The sequence below is a fragment of the Lepidochelys kempii genome, chromosome 12, assembly GCF_965140265.1.
Source record: "Lepidochelys kempii isolate rLepKem1 chromosome 12, rLepKem1.hap2, whole genome shotgun sequence".
Taxonomy (NCBI): Eukaryota; Metazoa; Chordata; order Testudines; family Cheloniidae; genus Lepidochelys; species Lepidochelys kempii.
In genome coordinates, this window is record NC_133267.1 from 36,332,675 (window position 1) to 36,355,223 (window position 22,549).

Genomic DNA, 22,549 nt, shown 5'->3' on the forward strand with positions numbered 1-22,549 from the left:
GATAGGTAGAGTCCTGGCCAAAACAGGAGGGATGTGTGTTGAGCGGGGAATGGTAATAAACATCGCAGTCAACAGTATAAGCTGAGGGGAATGAAAAGGGAGTTTTTTAAAAGGTGTTTGGTTGGAAAATGGATGGATCAAAATAGAGCTCAACTGGGAGCTATACTCTATGTCCCATGACTACAGAGGCACCCCTGCTTTCTGATTACTAAGCACACACTGTCTTCCCAGGGTTCTACACTGACGGTGAAAGCCAGTTACAAAATTCCCATTGCTTTCAGTGGGGCTAGGATTATTTTAATTAGTCAACATAGCATGTCAACATTTGCCAAGTAGAAAAGGACACAAGTCACAGCGAGAGTCCCAAGCTCCAAATTTTGGTTCTAGATGCAAGATTTCCCTAAAGTTCAGAGGTAGATATGGCCCACCACTAATTCTAGAAAATAAAAATGAGAAAATACAGCAGAATATTTACTAACTGAGATCTAGGATCAGTTGTGATGTAAACACTTATTCATAGAGCGAAGGGAACAATTTTCTGGCTAAATGTAAATTTGCCAGGGAAAATGCTTGGGGGGGGAACTATTTGCAAATTCAGGTTGAATTTGGTGAATACTTTCAGCCGAAAATAAACCGACAACAAAATTTCTGAGATGTTGAAATAGTTCGTTTAGAAAAAGAATCAAAATGATCTGTTGTGAAAATGTCATTTCAATTTGCCATTTCACTTTAAAAATGTTGATTCGATTAGACAGTCTGAATATTTCGTTTTGACCCGAACAAGATTGCTGTTTTATTTCAGCGAGGAAACAAAATCAGTTTCAGTCTGACACGAACCAATTCTTTTTTTTTTTTTTTTTTTTTTTTCAGATTTTCCTGTTCGGCCAGTGAACTGAAAACTCAATTATTCCCTTGGCTCCTATTCATTCATTTCTTTTTACCTTTTTAGCAACTGAAATTTACCTAACACTTTGGGTTTATGAAATACAGAACGTGGAGAACATTTAAGTGGAGTGAATTAGATCCTAGACTGTGCCACAGATTGTAGGCCAGAACTGAGGTGAGATCGCTCTAACTTATTTTTGGTAGTAAACTCCAAAGAGGAAGGAATACAGGAAGGAGTCCTTAGATTTTCATCTAATCTAGAGGGCATGCAGGTGAGTGATCCCCATTAGCTATCATTACAGGTGGCGTTTCTTTGTTCAAGCCTTTGCTTTGGATCCAAACACTGAATGTGAGAATCATGCTACTCTGAAACATGTTATTGTAGACTCCTGTATTCGCCACAAATCTTCTCCTCAGAGATTACTACCAAAGAGAACGTGGGCTATTTTTGGACACTTGCGGTGTATTCCAAGCCATAATTCAGACTGGATTCCCACAAGCATACGCAACAAGCAAGTCGAGAGTCTATTTAACCCGGGAGAACAATCCAAACAGTTTGTAGTTTATTGCCCTGATATGTTTAGCATCTCTTTTTAAAATTGGAATTGTAAGATTGGCCTTTTGCAGCTGTATGAACTGTACATTAAGAGTAATGAAACCATCTCAAACCCTCTGTATTCTGGGGACATTTTTCCAAGGTATTTTGTCTTTGTAACAATACCCAGAGCTCCCTAAATATTGGGAAGGTCATTTGTTTCCTAGCAGATAGATTCCCTTATCCAGAGCTTACTGGAGCCCAAACAACAATTTATAAACTCTAAGCTCCTTTTCTCCCTCAAGATGAAGTGCTTTAGTGTCGAAGCCAAACTAAATCTTTAAATGGTATAAGAGGCATTTGGATTTTTTTCTTCTACCCAGCTGACAGTAGGTTTACAGTGTATAATCTGGCCTTTGTAAAGGCATTTGTCAGCCTGTATATTTCATTTTAAAACTCGACCACCCATGAGGGTGGACAGGCAGGAAGCATTTGTTCACTTGCACCAACAGGCCATTTGAAGGTTGGCTGCAAAATAACAGAATTTAGTCACAAAGGCGAACTTTTTTGGCATTATCTTGCTAACATCTCATTTTAAAAAGCAGGCGTTGTTTATAGGAAGTGAGTCCTCAGCTCTAAATTTGGAAATTCTTCGTATTCTCCTAATCCTCGAGCCCGAGCGGGGATGCTGGCTGCGCATCTTTGGCCTCACAAAAGACAGATCTGCTTTTATCTGCTCTAGAAGGGTCCCCGGTTTAACCACCCCACCAAAGGAAGAAGAGTCTTAACACTAAAGGGGCAAAGGGGAGACTTCCACATAAGTTAACAATTTGGTGAAACGAATCCAATCCTCAAGTACTGCATCATGCCGCTTGTCATGTTCTTACTGTAGGTTTCCATGTTTAGTTTAAGTTTGGAACAACTGGCTGTTGGTCATTTTTGCAGTTTGGCAGAAACCTGTCCAAAAGAAACCGAATGCCAGGAGACAGGAACAATCGCTAAAATACAAAAAGGGTCTGGTCACCCCCTTGTAGGTGGGTGTGTACGGGAACGAGAGAGAAAATAGGAGGTGAAGTGATAGGGACTCGGACCAACAGTAACAGATATAAAATTGCATTCCTTCTCCCAGTGTCATAAATAACATTCACATATTATCTCTCTTGCTCAAAGGTTTAAAGGGAGGAAATAGCACAGTTTTAGCAACCGATAAAGACTTAATCTATAATTTTTTCAACCATGAACTTCATTAGCTAAAAAAACTCCTATCCTAGGGTTTGGCTTCACACCATTGCTGCATAGGCAGAGTATTGCCTTGCAGCGTAGACGGCGATTTGGAGGGCATTCTAGGGTTTGACAACCCCTCCCAAACCAGCTGTCCTCCTCCTCTGCTCCACAGCATTGTCTGCACTCTGTCTTCCTCCAGGATTCCCACCCATTCTGCTGCCGCTACCACTGATGCCTGTAATCTCCTCTTCTTCTCTCCTCCCGGGGCAGTCTATTTCGCTTGCTTCAGAAATCTGCATACTGAAGTAGCAGTAGTTTAAGGGAGGAAGGGAACCGTGTTGTAGCAAAGTAGCTTTGCAAAACTTAGATCAAATATATAAAGCTCACCAGGACAGCTTAGTAGTCAACCTATTAGACTAGATTGACTTGGGACATACGATAGCAGCAGGAGGACTGCAGCGTACACTAGATGCAAGGTGTGAGGCCCCGTGTCCTAATGCAGATAGAACTACCATGCAAACGCACACTACGGGTGTGTAAGAGGCAGAGTTGCCCATTGCCCCTCATGAAGAAATGAATGAGGGCGGGAGCCAACTAAAGAGTGTGTAGAGTCCCCACAGCCATAGAAATTTAAGACTCATTAAAACACTATATTCAGTCTCAGATAGGGATGTTTCCCTGCTAAATAATATTGTAAAGGGAACCCTACACAGCCTGAGGTCCCCAGACAATGGCTGCATCACCCAAACCCTAATCCAGCCCTGGAAAAGCATGGAAAACATGTTGCATTGAAACAAGGGCCTGCAACAGCTACTAAGGAAGCTATAAGGAAAAGTTCAACAGGAGGATCAGATCTTCCCTGTGTTTGCTTAATCTAGGACCGAGTCCACTGGGCTTTCATCCAGATGTAGTACTGCCAATCCCAAGCATTAAAAAATCATGAGTAAGGTCCTAAGAAATCGTGAGATTGCTTTAAAAAATCATGGGATTGTTATAAAATAATACATTTTGGGTTCTTTTTCCTGGACTTTTGGCTTCTGAACCGTTAGGCCGAACTAGCTTTGCAAGCTTTTCTCTGCAACCACGAAGGCTAGATAGATAGATATATTTAGATAAAGCGGAGATGTGCAATGCAATCCCTTGATTACGGTGGCTGGTGCTTTCAGAAAGACACCAAATATTGCAAGACTCGTGATCAAATTTCAAGAGTTGGCAACACTGCAGATATGCCTTTGTGCAACTGAGAGACCTAGAGGATTTGGGGTTTTGGCTGAAGACTGGGATAGAATGTTGAACTAAAACAAAAAATGGGAAACTTACCAATGGGGAAGAAGAGGCAGTGTGGCCAAGAGAGAGAGAGCAATCCTAAAATAAGTCCTCTCTTCAGAGCTCATTTATGACGGCTAGGTTTATTAGCATTTTGACTGCACGTGGGTGCAGGATTCGTAGCACCACTAGTAAAGAAACATGCAAGACAATGCCATCAACCGACTACTAAAGTTAATGCTCAACCTCCTTGTCCTCCATTTGAAATGCTAACTTTATTCTGTGTGGATTTAGCAGGCCACCTCATTTTTGGCTTCACTGCTCATCCCTTTGTTGGCCAACAGCTATAACGCTGAATGTGGAATTGCAGAAAGTAGGGGGCTCTAAAGGTATCTGTATTAACTGTATCCAATTTTATTCTTCCCATTCAAACATGGGCCATTTCAGTTTTTTTGTGCAGTTACAGTGTTCAGCTGGCTTGCTGTACCATAAGTTGTTCCAGGCTTCCTTGTGAGCAAATACACTTTCCAAAACAGGGATCAGATTTCTGTTCATGTCTAATAGCTTAAACTCTGCTTTTAGCAGTGGTGCTGTGCAATGTAGCATTAGGAGAAGGCCACGTTCTTTGCTAATTTGTACGTGTTGTGCTGAGCTGAATTATGTAGTCAGGATAAAATTCACCCCTGGGCAGAAGACCAAGCACAAGACCTGTGCAATGCTTAAGTCTCACTTAAACCCTCAAAATAGGCTTTAAGTGGTGCATAGGCCTTTGGCTGGCCTTCTGCAAACGGCTAAATTTCACCCTTGGTGCTCTGAGGTTTATTGCTGCCTGAGATTCCCTTTCCCCTGCAGTGTATTCATTTGGGGGCCCCAGAAGACTGCCCCCATCAATGCAGAAGCCCTATATTGCTATGCCATACTGTATGGAGGAATTTTTCCTGGCTACTCAGTGTGTGCATATAACATGAACAAAATCTCATTGAAGTGCAGAGCCTAACTTTAAAAGCAGAGACAGGGTTCAAGCTGCAGAACTGGGAAAAGATTTCGGGGAGGGGAGGTATTTTTAATATATAAAATACCCCTCAAATTTGGGGGATGTCTGGATCCAGCTTTTGGTTCAAGCAACTTTCCTACTTAAGAACACTGTGCATGTCTGTAGCACCTGCTACTCTAGACTCTCAAAACACTTTACCATTAATGGATTAAGCCCCCACTAACCCTACGGAGGCAGGTAAAGTGAACACCACCACTTTACAGACCAGGAAACTAAGGCTCAGAGCACGTCAATGACTTACCTGAAGTCACAAAGGAAGTCTGCAACAAGGGCAAAAATAGGGCCCTGGGCTGATAACTCCCAGGCTTGTGCTTTAGCCAGAAGAATCTTCCCCATCTAAGGCCTGGTCTACAGTACGCGGTTATTTTGGAATTAGCCGAGTTACCTAAAAATAAAACTGGTTCCGTCCACATGACCAAACCAGTTTGTTCAATTTCTGTACTCCACCTCGGCAAGCGGAGTAGCGCTAAAAATCGAGATCGCAGTTCCAGGTTACAGGTACTGTGGACGCAATTCGATGATATTGGCCTCCGGGAGCTATCCCAGAATGCTCCCTTGTGACCGCTCTGGACAACACTCTGAATTCCTATGCACTAGCCAGGTAGGCAGTAAAAGCCCCAGGAACTTTTGAATTTCCTGTTTGGTCACCATCAGCACAGGTGACCATCAGCACAGTACACCATCACAGGCGACCAAGCAGAGTCCACCATCTCAAGAGACCACGTAGTCCCGGATTCGCAGACGAGCTCCAGCATGGTCCAAACGGGAGGTACTGGATCTCATTGCACGTTGGGCAGAACTACGTTCCAAAAAAAAGAACGCAAATACGTATGCTAAAGTCTCCAGGGCCATGATGGAAAGAGGCTACTCCAGGGACACAGAACAGTGTCGTACAAAAATCAAGGAGCTCAGGCAAGCATACCAAAACGCCAGGGAGGCGAACAGGTGCTCTGGGTCACAGCCCCATACATGCCGCTTCTACCATGAGCTACATGCAATTATGGGGGGGTGATGACACCACTACCCCACCACTGTCCGTGGACACCTGCAAGGGGGGAGTAGCACGGAGCAAGGAGGATGAGTTTTTGGAGGACGAAGAGGAGGAGGAGGAGGAGGACAGTGAACAGGCAGCAAGTGGGGAATCTGTTTTCCCCCTAGCCAGGAACTATTCTTAACGCTGGAGCCAATAGCCTCCCCCTACTCCCAAAGCATGCTCCCAGACCATAACCCTGGAGAAGGCACTTCTGTGAGAGTGAGAGCGAGAGCTTGATCGGAGCCACACGGTGGAGGGTGGGGGGAAACCCAGCTGCACTGGGCTGTTCGCGTTTAGTTTAAAGGGCCCATCCCTTCTCAGAGCCTCATTGGAGCCCCGCGGTGTGGGGGGGAGGGAGGGTGTTGTGTGAAGCGATCATCCCAGAGAGCCCGCAGGCTGCCTGCAAGCTGAATTCTGTTGCCTGGCCGCATGTGATGGCTTACTCACACCAAAGTGGCAGGCACTTCAGGAAAGGAGGCAAAATGCGACCTTGTACAGAAAGAGCATGTGCTGTGTACTATGAATTGCCTGTTTCACTGAGAAACAGTGTCCCCTTTGTTCTCTAAAATGTATCTTTTAAAATACTACCCTCCCTTTATCTCCTCCTGCAGCAGGTGCAAATGTTTCAATGCGGCCCTTATCTACTCCGTCCCAGAGGCTGGTCCAGAGTAGAAGGCGGAAAAAATGAACTCGGGGCAACATGTTTGCAGAGCTCATGCAGTCCTCCTGCACTGATAGGGCCCAGTTGAATGCGTGGAGGCAAACAATTGCGGAGTCACGTAAAGCGTTCAATGAACACGAAGAGAGGAGGGATGCACGTGATGAGAGCAGGCAGGATGCTATGATCAAGCTCATGGGGGAGCAAACTGACATGCTCTGCTGTATGGTGGATCTAATGCGGGAAAGGCAGCAAGACCACAGACTGCCGCTGCAGCCCCTGAATAATCACCCTCCCTCCTCCCCAAGTTCCATAGCGTCCTCACCTAGACACCCAAGAACACGGGGGAGGGGCGCTACGGGGACCCACACAGTCAACCCCAGAGGATTGCACAAGCAGCAGAAAGCTGGCCTATCCTAAATTTTGATTTGGTTTCTGGACTTGTCCTTCCCTCCTCCTCCACCCCTTAACTCAATACACCCCTCCCCCATCTAGCTTCTGATTTATCTCAATGTTTTGTGCAACAAATAATAAAGAATGGTTTTTAAACAATTGTGACTTTATTTCCTTTAATATATATATAGGGGGCGGGTAACTTTAAGAGAAACAAACACAACTCTCACACCGTACCCTGGCCAGTCATGAAACCAGCTTTCAAAGCTTCTCTGATGTGCAGCGTGCCCTGCTGCACTCTTCTAATCACCCTGTTGTCTGACTGTGCGAAACTGGCCACCAGGCAAGTTGCCTCAACCTCCCACCCTGCCTTAAACGTCTCTCCCTTACTCTCACAGATATTGTGGAGCACACAGCAAGCAGCAATTACAATGGGAATATTGGTTGTGCTGAGATCTAACCGAGTCAGTAAACTGCACCAGCATGCTTTCAAACGTCCAAACGCACATTCTACCACCATTCTGCACTTGCTCAGCCTATAGTTGAACTGCTTCTTACTGCTGTCCTGGATGCCTGTGTACAGCTTCATGAGCCATGGCATTAAGGGGTAGGCTGGGTCCCTGAGGATAACTATAGGCATTTCAACATCCCCAACAGTAATTTTCTGGTCTGGGAAGTAAGTTCCTTCCTGCAGCTGTTCAAACAGACCAGAGTTCCCGAAGATGCAAGCGTCATGCACCTTTCCCAGCCATCCCACTTTGATGTCAGTGAAACGTCCCTTGTGATCCACCAGTGCTTGCAGCACCATGGAAAAGTACCCGTTGCGGTTTATGTACTGGCCGCCCCGGTGTTCCAGGGCCAAGATAGGGATATGCGTTCTGTCCATCGCCCCGCCACAGTTAGGGAACCCCAGCACATTAAAGCCATCCACAATGGTCTGCACATTTCCCAAAGTCACTACCCTTGATAGCAGTTGGCCAATGATTGCGTTGGCTACTTGCAGCACAGCAGCCCCCACAGTAGATTTCCTCACTCCAAACTGATTCCCGACTGACCGGTAGCTGTTGGGCGTTGCAAGCTTCCACTGGGCTATGGCCACTCGCTTCTCAGCTGTGAGGGCTGCTCTCATTTTGGTGTCTTTGCGCTTCAGGGCAGGGGACAGCAAGTCACAAAGTTTCATGAAAGTGGCCCTACGTATATGAAAGTTTCTCAGCCACTGGGAATCATCCCATACCTGCAACACTATGCGGTCCCACCAGTCTGTGCTTGTTTCCCAGGCCCAGAATTGGCGTTCCACAGCATGAACCCGGCCCAACAGCACCATGATCTCCCAATCGCCATGTGCCGTGCCGTCTGTGTCCATGTCCTCATCACTATAGTAATTGCGCAGTCGTCGCTTCCTCGCCTGGTTTTGCAGGTACTGCAGCGGAGATCTGATCAGGCTCCAGGGCTATGGCACCTGCATGGGTAATCCTGGAAAAAGGGTGTGAAATGTAGGAGAGCAGAGTGGCAGCAGAAACTGTGCTGTTCGGTTCACGGTAGCCGAACAAAGGCTGACAATGGTTGTCTTCCATGGCTTTCACGGAGGTGGGAGCCCAAGACAGACAACATGGAGAAGCTTGGAAGCATAGCAATAGCGGGAGAGCAGAGTTGGTGGCGGAAGCCATGCTGCTCGGTTCACGATGGCCGAGCAGAGTTGAGTTGGAGAGGTGGATTCATAGTAGCAGGAGCGCAGCGGTGCACCGTCTGCTCAAAGCAGCACGGTGTCTGCACGCCAAAAAGGTGCGAAACGACTGTCTGCCGTAGCTTTCTGACGACACACACCCAGAAATACCCGCGAGAATGTTTTTGCCCCATCATGCACTGGGAGCTTAACCCAGAATTCCAATGGGTGGTGGGGACTGCGGGAACTGTGGGATAGCTACCCACAGTGCATCGCTCCAACGTTCGATGCTAGCCTTGGTATTGTGGACGCAGTCTGCCAAATTCACACGCTGTTAGTGGGGACACAGAAGACCGAGTGTATAAAATAGCTTCCGAAAATTAGAATAGGATCATTCTGAAATAATTTCGTACTGTAGGCATACCCTAAGTGGTTTTCATACCATTATATGCCCACTACCACCTTGATCACTCATGGGGCTTACTCCTAACAAACCCTGCCATTCCACCTTATCCCTCTTCACTTCATACAGGGATTTGCCATCTGGGTGGTGACTCATCGTCTTAGTGTCAATGCCATGAATATGCTGAGGTTTCACAGTCAGGAGAAGTTTCTGCAGATAGGGAAGCTTCGGCAGACAGACTAATCAGAATTTTTTCTTCTCCTGTAATGATGGCTTGCTGCGCGTGTATAACGAGAGGTCAAGGGGAATGAAATTCACAATAGATGCCACAAAAATCTTTTTTTAAATGTCTTCCATCTATAATCAGTAGCCGAAAGGCAGAGCAGGAGCCATAACAGCTCAGTGTGGCAGTACTGTTCTGACCCAGCCCAAAGGCAAAATGCGTTTTCCAGTAAGCTTGAAGACAAGACTAGCAGTGGCTCGTAGCTGGCCTGTACAATAGCCACCGAGAGCAAGCCAGTTATGGTTTGATTTGGGGAGAGAGCTAGAGAGCAGGACAAGGGAGCCTAAAGAGACTAGAATAAGATAGCAATAACAACAGTGGCAGAATTAAGGAAACCCAAATGCGGAAATACATCTGAGTTTAAGAAGGTGGGGGACTAAATCAGAGAGAGAAATTACAGTGGAGACAAATTCTCTTAGGTCTAACTAACTGCCTACTTGTGCAGAGCATAGTGACTTGTAGCAAGACCCATCTCTGACTCCAATTCTCTGGGCCAGGAGAGGCTGGGCATATGCAGAGATGCAGCCTCATCAGCAATCCAGGATCAGACAATGCCCTGGTTGCTTCTCTAGTGAGCATCATCCCTTGCTGTAGCTAGATTTTAACCAAAAGGGACTTTCATTATGAAATTATGGAACCAGCGTGACCTTTACAAACATTTTCATTGTTCATTCTGTATGTTCTCTCTCTTCTTCCCAACCCCTTCGTCTCTCTTCTCTGTTTAGATTATAAACTCTTCAGAGCAGGAACTGCTCTTATTTGTGTTTGTACATTATCTAGCACAATGGGGCCTTGGTTGCAGCTGGGGTCCCTAAAGGGCTACCTTAGCAATACAAGTAACTTGTAATTTTCTAAGTAGTAAGAACACTTATGGCACTAGGAATCTGATAAATAATATTTTATGAATATTAACAGCAAGTGATTGCTCCCAAATTGTATTTGTGGCCGATGGGCTCAATTTCAAGGAGAACAAACCCACTGAGATGTGTACCTGTGTGAAATTACAGGGAGTATCCAATATGAAGAACAACAGAAATTAGAGCAGGAAAAGAGTTAAGTTATCTAGTTGGCTTCCCCCTACTTAGCCCACTCATTGGAGAATTGCTCCCAACTATTCTCTAGTACTTCCATCTACTTCAGTTTTAAATGGTCGAAAACATGAATAAGTCAGGACTGTGACAAGCCAAGTTAAAAAGATATGAAACATGAGAACGGCTATACTGAGTCAGACCAATGGTCCATCTAGCCCAGTATCCTGTCTTCTGATGATAGCCAGTGCCAGATGCCTAAGAGGAAATGAACAGAACGAGCGATCCAGCTCCTATCGTCCAGTCCCAGTTTGTGTCAGAGGCTTAGGGACACTTGGAGCATGGGGTTGCAACCATGACCATGTTGGCTAATAGCCATTGGTGGATCTATCCTCCATGAACTTATCTAGTTCTTTTCTGAACTCACTTATACTTTTGGCCTTAACATCCCCTGGCAAGGAGTTCCACAGCCTGACTGTGCGTTGTGTGAAGAAATACTTCCTTTCGTTTGTTTTAAACCTGCTGCCTATTCATTTCACTGGGTGACGCCTGGTTTGTGTGTTATGTGAAGGAGTAAATAACACTTCCTTATTCACTTTCCCCACCCCAGTCATGAGTCTATAGGCCAGGGATGGCCAAACCATGGCTCGCGAGCTACATGTGGTAAAGTGCTGCTCACGGAGTCCCATTCTCCACCTACCAGACTGGGAGCAGGGAGCTTGAGGTTTCTGCCCTGTGGTGGGGTTAGGGGCTTCTGCCAGAGATGACTGGTGCCTGCTGAGAGTGGGGGGGCCCAATTTAAAGGTTCAGCCCCTCCCAACTTCTTGAGTCACACCCCTTCAGCCATGCCCCTCCTTGGAGCTCCCAGGTGTTAGCTGTGGCAAACAGGTGGGAACTGAAGGGAGGGGCCACTGCTTTAGCTCTGGGGGGAGAGGCAGAGGCAAAAGCAGCAGCTGTCCCAGCAGCTCCCAGCTGTTTGCCGCTGCCTCTCCCCACGGCCGCAGCTCCCAGCTTGCCGGCTCTAGCAGCTGCTGTGTAGGGAGGGGGCCGGGCAGGACCATGTGTCTGAGCGGGGCCAGCAAATCCTGGCAAAAATCTGGGAGGCCCCCTCACACATCACCTCTGGTCAGTGAGGGTGGGGGGTGTCTCGGGGCTTCAACCCCCAAGGGCTGAAGCCCCGAGCCCCGAAGCCCCGAGCCCCGGCAGGCACGCTCTGGCTCTCATACTTCTGAAGATTGTCGTATGCCACTCGGAGGGTCAGTACGTTTGGCCACCCCTGGTATAGACCTGTCATATCCCCCCTTACTCGTCTCTTTTCTAAGATGAACAGTCCCCCAGTCTTTTTAATCTCCTCTTATAGAAGCTGTTCTATACCCGTAATCATTTGTGTTGCCCTTCTCTGTACCTTTTCCAATTCTATTGTCTCTTTTTAGAGATGGGGGTAACCAGAATTGCACACTGCATTCAAGGTGTGGGCATACCAGAGATTTATAGAGTGGCATTATGATAGGTAATAAAATAGAAAATCTCCCTTTCCTAATGGTTCAAAACATTGTTAGCGTTTTTGGACTGATGATGCACATTGAGCAGACGTTTTCAGAGAACTATCCAAAATCACTCCAAGATCTCTTTCGTGAGTGGCAACACCTAATTTAGACCCCATCATTTTGTATGTATAATTGGGAAAATGTTTTCCAATGTGCAGTACTTTGCATTTATCAACATTGAATTTCATATGCCATTTTCTTGCCCAGTCACCCAATTTTGAGAGATCCCTTTGTAAGTCTCCACTGTCAGCTTCAGACTTAACTATCTTGAGTAATTTTGTCTTGTCTGCAAATTTTGCCACCTCACTGTTTGCCCCTTTTTCCAGATCATTTATGAGGATGTTGAACAGCACTGGTCCCAGTACAGATCCTTGGGGGACCCCCTGTATACCTCTCTCCACCGTAAAAATTGACCATTTATTCCTACCCTTTGTTTCCTGTCCTTTAACCAGCTACTGATCCATGAGAGGACCTTCCCTCTTATCCCAGGACTGCCTACTTCGCTTAAGAGCTTTTGGCAAGGAACCTTGTCAAAGGCTTTCTGAAAATCCAAGCATACTATACAACTGGATCACCCTTGTTTACATGTTTGTTGACGCCCCTCCCACCCCCTAGAATTCTAATAGATTGGAGGGGCATGATTTCCCTTTACAAAAGCCATGTTGACTCTTCCCCAACATACTGCATACATCTGAGTGTCTAATTCCGTTCTTTACTACAGCTTCAACCAATTTGTCTGGTACTGAAGTTGGTCTTACTGGCCTGTAACTGCCAGGATCCCCTTTTTAAAAAAAATCAATGAGCTATCCTCTGGTCATCTGATACAGAGGCTGATTTAAGTGATAGGTTACATAGGTTAGTAGTTTTGCAGTTTCATATTTGAGTTCCTTCAGAACTCTTGGGTGAATACCATTTGGTCCTGGTAACTTATTACTGTTTAATGTATCAATTTGTTCCAAAATCTCCTGTACTGACATCTCAATCTGGGACAGTTCCTCAGACTTGTCACCTAAAAAGAATGTCACACCTGGGCCAATCTCCCTCACATCCTCTGCAGTAAAGACAGATGAAAAGAATGCATTTAGCTTCTCCGCAAAGGCTGTGTCTTCCTTGAATGCTCCTTTAGCACTTTGATTATCCAGTGGCCCCACTGAATGTTTGGCAGGATTCCTGCTTCTGATGTACTTTAAAAACAATGCGATTAATTTTTGTGGTTTTTGCTAGTTGCTCTTTAAATTCTTTTTTTTTTTTTTTTTGGCCTGCCTAATTATACTTTTACATTGGACTTGCCAGAGCTTATGTTTCTTTCTATTTTCCTCAGTAGGATTCGACTTCCAATTTTTAAAAGATGTCTTTGTCTCTAATTGCTCTTTTTACTTTGTTGTTTAGCCATGGTGGCTTTTTGGGGGGGGGGTCCCCTTAGATACAGCTAACACTCCATCCCTAGCTCCCCTCGCACTTGAGTTTTTAAAAAGTTATTAATCCTTGGAAAGGCTGAGATTCAAGGGATCTGGTTTCCATTACTAGCTCTGCTGCCAATTCACTGTGTAATACTATGGTTAGTCATTGAAACATCCTGTGCCCTCCATTGCCCCGTCTGTAAATAGAGCTAATATACAAGATCAAATCTGTTTAAAAGGTGAACATGTGCCAACCATTACTACTCAGCTACCACTGATATAGCAGGAAACTGGTTGATATGAAATACCCGGTATTTATACAGAGCAAACAAAACGCTAGCAACTTTGTACTGTAGTAAATTATGGCGAATGGTGACATTTGTCTATATATAATTTTTTTTTCTTGGGGGAAAACCCAACAATGCAAATAAAACATAGCACATTATCTCTTCAATGCTTGAATGAGAGCAGTATTTTCCACTACAAAGTCTTACAAAGTTAGTCTCAGGTAATTTACTTTTCTTTGCTGATTACTGGGAAATTGGCTGGCAATAATCTTTGGATCATGTCTTAAGTAGTTTCTTTCTTCTTTTTCCCCAAGGAGGCATATATACAATTCTGTGTTTCTCGATAGGTTGGTCCTCTTCACAATCAACATCTTATTCCATCCTCCAATTATCTAAGTATTTCAGTTTTACAGTCAGCAAGTGCACCTCTTCTGAAGAATCAGTACAAGGAAGTCCGATATTTGTTGGCTTTTTGTATCCCTTGAGTTTTCATTTGATGCATTAATTTCTCCATTACCAATACTGACAGGTTTCAGAGTAGCAGCTGTGTTAGTCTGTATTCGCAAAAAGAAAAGGAGGACTTGTGGCCCCTTAGAGACTAACCAATTTATTTGAGCATATGCATCCGATGAAGTGAGCTGTAGCTCACGAAGGCTTATGCTCAAATAAATTGGTTAGTCTCTAAGGTGCCACAAGTCCTCCTTTTCTTATTACCAGTACTGAATGTCTCAAACTCTATTGTAGCAAGTAATAGCGGGGGGATGCTTCTGTTTTTCAGCTAGCTGAAAGTAGTAAGTAAGTAAGCCATGTTGCTACTAATAATTATGTTAAAGACCACATCATTAATTGGCAGAGCTAATAAGGATCACTAGTGGGGACTTAGGAATGCTACAACCTGTTAGCTTAGGAACCTGCCTCTTTCTTTGAGAAATCCTGGAACGTCTCCGCTTGCAGAATTAGCAGCATGTCTCCATCACCTCTGCTGTTTTATGATGCAAGGTTCAAAAGTTCTACTTGTGACTCCTGCTGATATTGGCTTGAAAACACACGTGGATATGAATTTAAACCTTGATCTCCCAGATGGCAATGTGGGGGGGAAGAAGGGGGGGGGGATCTTCTGCTAAGATACCAGGCTGGTTTCAGTTTTAAAATTGCTTTTGTTTTTACAGATTTTCCCATTATTTTTATTTGAAATAAGAGAAGCTTATTAAAAGGCTTATTAAAAGGCTGTTTGGGTCTCAGTATGACTAACTGCTCAAAATGGGAGTTGGAATTTCTAGGAAAGCTGGAACAGCCTAATTCTCCTGTATCTTTGCACACATAAAAATGGTTTTATAACAATAGCTGAATCACTTGGCATTTATTTTCCAGTAAATTTATTTTGGGAATATGGCCCGAGTATAAGACTCTCTCATTTTCGTCAATAAAGACTATTACATTTATTAGTTTAGCCTTATGAATCCTATAGCTCAACACTCAACCTCTATTTATTGTTTGTAAGACACATATATCATACTGGCTTATAACTGTAAATACTCTACTTACACAGGTCAGAGCACATCCTCTTTGTTTAAAATCTAAGCTGTGATGTTTTACATAAGTTTGTTTCCTTTCCAAGTTGAAAGGTCTTAGAGATAAATGCGTATGTATCCCAATTTCGTGAACCTTCCGCTGAGCACAGCATGGAATGTTGATTCTTTGAAACTCCAGTCAACTAAATTCATCCTATTACTTTACTCCAATCCCATTGTTATACGTCAAGACAAAGAACAAAGGGAGAAAAAACTACCATGACGGCATAAGCAGCAGGGTTTTGAATCTCACTACATCTAGCAAATGAGAGAAAGGAGAACGTTCTTGTGAATAGTTCCACTAAAAAATTCCTTTAACCATTTTCCCGTCATAAGGCAGTGAAGTTGTACTCATGATTATGTGTGTATATAGAATGATATAAATGTATAGTTATGAATTCATATGATCATATGAGCAACCTTGATAACAGCAGGGTAAACATTTTTATCATTTCATCTAACCCTGTTTGCAGTATGGTTAGATAGCTCAGGGGTATGGATGCTTGCCTCCTACTCTTTCTATAGGTTGCCGGGTGGAGTTGCACTGGAAGAAGGTTATGGGTTCCTATAGTCAAAGTGCAGATGACTATAAAGAGGCACTTTTCAAAAGGAATAGACGAGTAGCCTTTTGTCCAGGCCAACGTTCCCTCTCCCAACCAGGCAGACTCTGCTGTATGCACGCTATTACGAAGCACATGTGGGTTACTCAGCTCTCTCAGTTACTAACTTGTTTGCTTTGTGAAGTGCTTTGGTGTCCTTATGCTACCGCCATAAATTCTATTCCATTCATTAGGCATCAACGGGTTAAGATTTTTTACCACAAACCATCAGGAAAGGGTTTGTAGCGTTCAGATTGATGTCACAAGTGAGTCATAGAGAGAGTTACCGCAACATTTAGAGATCAGAGTGGCTCAGTGGACTGGAGTATATCCAATGCCATGCTGTTCTGAAGCTCAGTTCAGTTAGTTCCCTGACAGAGGACAAGAAATGAAACTGCTCTGCTACACACTGAGCTTGAGGTACCACCAAAACCAGAGGGGAGGTTTTAGTCGCAGTCAGATACTGATGACTGCCACAATTCAGCCTATTTTATGTAGAGCTGAAAGCAAATCCACTTCTGCTGGTCTCTGCTCTTGTTTTCTCCAGTTTCATACGCGCGGGGGGTGGGGAGATCCTTCAGTGTTTTGCAGATGGAAACGCTGGGAGAGTAGGATGTTTTAACAATGATGTCACCAGCACTGAGTAAATTCTCTGACCAAAAGTTAAGTCCAACAGAACAAATCATGCTGCATCCATTGAACACCAAATGTCAGATCTCCATTTGCTTACAAAATTACTGGAGTAATCATGGCACTAGTAGCCAGCTGCTAATTCATCAGGTATAAATATTTACAGAGACCCACTGTGACATTGGAGATTCTCCCACAAGCAGGAGGGTCACCATAATGTCATAAAAGAAAAGGCGTACTTGTGGCACCTTAGAGACTAACAAATTTATCTTATAAATATAATGTCATAGGATTTATTGATATATTTTACCTTTTTAAAAGGAATTCATTTTTAGACACGTTCTGTCCCATTGGCCATAAAAAGAATAGGAATTAAGATACTGTTAGGACTTATTTATTTAAAAATATTAAAAATCAAACATGAATAGCTTGGGCCAAATGACAACTCAGGGTGGAAGCAAGGAGAAGAGGGCCAAAATGACAATCATACAAATATCTAATGGTTGTAACCCACAGGAAGGGAGTAATTGTTTAGGATGATACCAGGGGATGTAAACTAGGAGTAATGGGAGGAAATTAAGTAAAGAGAAAATTAGGCCGAGTATGCGGAAAAACTGGCCTAATGGCAAGATCTATCAGAGAATGCAATGGTCTCCCAGGGGAGGTGATGGAAGCCTCATTGCTCAAGATATTTAATGTTCAGCAAATCACTGGAGCAGTCCCGCATTGGCAGAGGGATGTAGATGACCTAATAAATCATTTTAATCTCTTTTTCTATGATTATTGATAGGCCAGGGAGTATAGTACAAGTTCAAGCCAGAGGTTTGGGCAAGAAAGCAAGGAATAAATACCCAGCACAGTTAGTTCTCTCTCTACTTTTCCAATAGTATAAAAATGTCTGTTTTCCATCATAGAATTTCCTCAATATTGTCCCTAAAGAGAGCAACAGAAAATAGTGAATCCAAAGCAAAGAAAAAGTGACTAGTGATGTAACTTCACTGGGTTTTTGTTTTGGTTTACTGCTGACCTTTTTCTTGTCAAGAGTTACCAATTATATTTTTCTAGCTATCTGGAGAGAGACTGTTCTCTCTTGCACACAAACTGGCTGAGGCTAAAAATACCAACAGTAGCTTCCATACAGCACATTATAAAACAACCATCCAAAACTATAATTTCAGATTTAAAAAACAAACAGAGAAGTGTAACCTGACTCATGTTTTTGCACTATTCTTTGATATGGACAAAACATCTCTGCACAGAAACACACGGATTTCAACAGAACTATTTTATTAATAAGCAGTGAAAAATTAAGACAGAACCCTAATGATAATGAAGTCAGAAATATCCTCCTAGTTTGGACAAACAACGTTGAGCCCTTGAATTGGAAATTAACTGTTCATTCAGATACTAATGATATTTTGGGTGAACAAATTTGTGCTAAAACTCAAGGAACTCTCGGGGTTCCTGAACTTTCACACCACTGTTATGCAAATACTTGTAAGAGTAATAAAATACTACTGCTACTAAGATACCATTAATAACAGCAAACAAAACTGGATGCTTTTATTCAAAATTCGGGGTTTTTCAAGTATTTGCCCTGCTATAGGCAAGACTCCTAGGTCTATAACATGCAATTGGTGTTTAAGCAAAACTCCCCATTGACTTCAATGAAGAGGAGCTCTTAAAAGTCAAATGGCCTGATATAGCTCATTATATGGGAAATGGGAAATTATATTTACTTGGTCTCACATTATTGTCATAATTTGCTGCTTCTTTATGAAGCTAAAACATTACATTGGATGCCCAAATCTGTTAGTATAGAAGCATTACAGAGAAGTTACTTTAAGAGGATAACAGCAACCAATTAAGAGATCGGGTTAATGATCCATAATTTTACAGCTTTCATCTGTAAATACCTAAGCAGCATTAAGAAGAGGCAGACTGTGCATCTGAAGTAGTGTTTCAACTGAGTAATTTCCTGATGGGGAGAAAAGTTTCAGGGGGACCCCTTCTTACGAAGCATTTTTAAGAAGGAGTGTCATTTGGCACAGTCTGGAGTACACCAAGTGTACTCTGGAGAGAGAAATCTTCATGAAGCTGGGATAAACGTCACCCCAACTGGGATGGTTTAGTGTCCAGATGACAATCTCCACACGAGGCAGGGATGGGACCACTAAATAACCTTTTAGTTTGGACAGCGCTGAAACAAATGATTTAAAAATTCACAGCGTCTAAAACTTGGCCACTAAACTGAATCGTAAGTTTATGTTAATCACGAACTTTATTTGTTATTCCTCTTACAGCCATCTGTTTGACGAGTGCCTCTACAGAGAACATTTGCTACATGCAGGGTGTATTTTCTACCAATTCCTTTAGAATATAATCTAATACTTACGTTACAACAGAACATGCGTGCTCTAGAAAGTTACCCCCTCTCCCCCCACACCCAGTACAGAACCTATCCAGAAGAAAATTATGGGACACACCTTCAGCTGGCATAGCGTGATATGCCAATTTAACTTCGAAGAAGCCTCACTGATTGTCACCAGTTAAAGATTTGGCCTTCTATCTGGAAGAAAGGCTGCAATTCTTCAAGTCACTCACTGAGGTCCCTTCAAAACCTTTTGAAAACCAATGGTTGACTTCCAAGGGTGGTAGCATTTCCACACCTCACATGGCTGAGCACCATAAAGGCCCTGAGGCGATTTGTGGAGTAAGGTATTATTCTGTAGGAGTAAGAGCATCGCAGTCTGGCCCACAGAAAACACTTGCTGCTAAGGATGCTGACAAACCAATTAATCAACCAGCTTTTACGTCCTGTTATCTTCAACAGCCAAGTTTGCATATTACCTTGGATGATGCAAAATATGACTCTGGTGGGACTCGAACCCACAACCTTTGAATAACTTCATCTATCATCACCCTAGAAGTCCAATGCACTATCCATTGTGCCACAGAGCCTTCTTACAGCAAGCTCATATACTGCAATCACCTAGGTCCAGTGTATTGAAAACTCCATTCTAACGCATGACTCTAATCTGGGCACTAAAACACAAACAAATTTCAGTTAAGCAGCTGTAGCTGTCAACAGGCACCAGGCCTCTCTAAGGAGAGCTGGGGCTGAGACACCTTATGCTGGCACTCCCAAATTGGTTTGCTAGTTTTTAACAAGAAGCAAAATGTCATTTTTCTGTTGCTACTACAGCACCGATAGCCCTTTCCGAGCACAGATTACATTCCAGCCTCATCATCATTTCATCTGTTTGCATATTTATTGGCAAGCATGACCAGCAAGTCACATTTAAACTGGAATGTTTCTTCCTTCTCCCTGTTTAAAAAAAAAAAAGAGTGTGAAATGATTAGAGCACAGTTCAGGCAGGCGCCAAACCCCAGTAAATCTGGCAAACACTTATTTAAAATTGTGTAGATTGGTTTACCAAAAAATAATAAAAGGATCCAATTTAGTGCTGGAAAAGGAACAGAAGTTAGTTTTGAATATGCCTGAAAGGCTCTTTTTACTAATTCCAGACTCCAGGTCTGGGGGGATCTGGATATTTTCACCATCATGTTATCACTCCACAAAATGTCAGCAAATTCTTGTACAAACATGATTTTTTGAAAAGCCACGTTTTATCACTTCTTTTACATAATCGTGAAAGATAGCAGATCTAATCTGAATTGGGTTTAAAGGAGGTAAAGGGATGACAAAGTGCATCTAGTACTCTGGAGGGGAGACCATATATTCTTTTTTTAATATATCATTTTTGTATTCAGTTCTACGCAGTTTTGATCAAGTGATTTGTTCATGATTAAACACACACACACACACACTAAGGCACGAGAAATTGTTATTAAAACACCCCCATGATATAAGTGAATTTGCCGTACAGTACAGAATGCGATATTCTGCATGTGTGTAAATAATCTAGCTAAGTGTGTTGCAATATCAGATCTTGCCCAGAATGTAATGAGGTTTAAGTTAAATATCAGGACTTTATGGGCTAGAGTATGTGTGATACATTCATGCCAACCCTTTGCAAGCAATTACTGCAGTTGCCAGGACTAAATAAATAACTACATGTGCTGCTGGTCAATTCTAGTCATTTGCCCACGCGGTCATTTTATTTATTTCTTTGAATTTACAAAGCATAGGTGAAGGTGCCCATCCCATACATTAATACACAAAATAATGCCATAATCCCAGAGCTGGATGAAATTGTCTGACCGAACAGTTTATTCGCCAAATGTCGCTTCGGTTGACTCAAAACTATTTGTGAATTTGCCATGAATTTGCTGAATATTCTCAAAAAAAATCTGTGCGGCTATGTTCATAAGATGGCCAGACAAAGGGAAGTGATGGTGGGACCCACCTTCAAGCTTTTATCCCAGTGGTTAGAGCGCTCATCTGGGTTCAGATCCACTCTGGAGCAGGGATTTGAACTCCAGTTCCTCTCCCACTTCCACACGAGTGATCTAACCACTAGAATACTGGCATAGTGATGCTTTCAGTCTCTCCTGCTAGAGCTGTTTCACTTTGTATAAGTAACTAAATATTCATGGGGGGCAAGGACTTGAACCTTGGGTTTCTTACATCCCAGCCGAGTGCCCGAACCATCAGACTAGAGAGAGTTCACCTCACTCTGTCTCTTCCCCAAAAACCATTCAAGTATTTTATGCAAAATGGAACAGCTTCAACAGGAGACACACAGAGCCCCATTTGGCCCAAAATGGACTTTTTCCATTTGTCAAAACTTTTCAGATTCAATTTGACCCAAACTATTCCCCCCTCCCCATTTTTCAGAACTGCCAGTGAACTAAAAGAACCCGTTTCTCTCAGCTCTCCATAATATAGCACTCCATCTTGAATAGACTCAGTACCCTAATGCATTGTGAGCACTGGGTATGAGCCACAGTCCAGGGGTGGGACTTGAACCTGCCAGTTACACCCAATGCACGAGTGGTACTAAATGAACCACGCCAACAAATTGCTTGCAAATATTTCACCAAATCCAAGCAACCCAGTAACTCCACATCTGCCCTGAACACTGACCACTAGTGCCAGTATATTATGGTGAACTAGCTAGGATCTATGTTATACAGCTTTCTACTAGCTCCAGCTTCTCCTTCAGTCCAAGTAGCAGGGGTGGGCTGTTGTACAGAAGGATCCAAGGTCTATCCAAGGTCTGCTGTCACCCTGAAGCCCTGGATGAGCATGGGTGTGTTACTTGATTTGTGCATTAACCCTAACCCTAACTCTCTCTGTCTGACAGGATTCTGGCCACATCACCATTGTCCAGCAACCATTTGGTGACAATACCCCACAAAATTCTCCATGCCTGTGACTGGCCCATTCACAAACGCTCAGCTGGAGGGTATTTTGAGATTTGTACTAACACCATCTACTGCGAATCAAAAAGAGAAATGCACGTGTTATTAAGGGAGCTCAACCCTTTAAAGGGGACAGTCCCTAGTTCCATCCTGGAGATCCTACCGTAGACCACAGATATGGTAATGAGTAATAAGTAACTTGCTGTGTTCATCTTCTCTTCCACACCTTACACTGGGTTTGCTTTGGACTTCTCCCTTCGTTTGCAGTTCTTTTCCTCCCCCTTCCCCCTTTTATTAAGAAGGGTTTAAGTGCTTAATTGAGTTTTACTGGGTGTAGAGGGGGGGTTGTTTCAGGTTATTTTCTGAGGGCTTTCCAAAACAATATTCATGTTTTTTTCATTTCTTCCCTTTTTTGTGCTTTGCTATTTATAAGAATGATTTGTTTCTTATTTTGTTGGGTCCCCTCCCCCTTCCCTTTTCTTTCTGGGTTGTTTTATTCAGTCCAATGGGATATATGGCAGGATAAAATAATTTATGATTAGTGTTATTGTAGCCCTTTGGAGCCCTCAGAATTACAATATTTAATTCATAAAAGAAAAGACAAAAAAGTGGCATACATCATCAACACTTATTTATGCTTTTTGTTTAAAGTAAGTCCTCAAAGAAGATCAAAAGACATTTGAGATGATTTTCAGAACACAGGGGGTGAAATCCTGGCTCCAATGAAGACAACAGGATTTCATAATGGGGCCAGGATTTCAT

The 22,549-nt window shown here is 43.2% G+C and overlaps 1 non-coding gene across 1 annotated transcript; it reads right to left on the bottom strand.

Annotated features, from left to right (window-relative positions):
* Positions 1-19,327: 19,327 nt before the first annotated feature.
* On the bottom strand, positions 19,328-19,420 carry TRNAR-UCU (transfer RNA arginine (anticodon UCU)). The gene is made up of 2 exons: positions 19,384-19,420; positions 19,328-19,363 (listed from the first exon to the last, which is right to left on the bottom strand). It is a non-coding gene; the product is annotated as a tRNA-Arg (tRNA).
* Between the last annotated feature and the right edge of the window lie 3,129 nt (positions 19,421-22,549).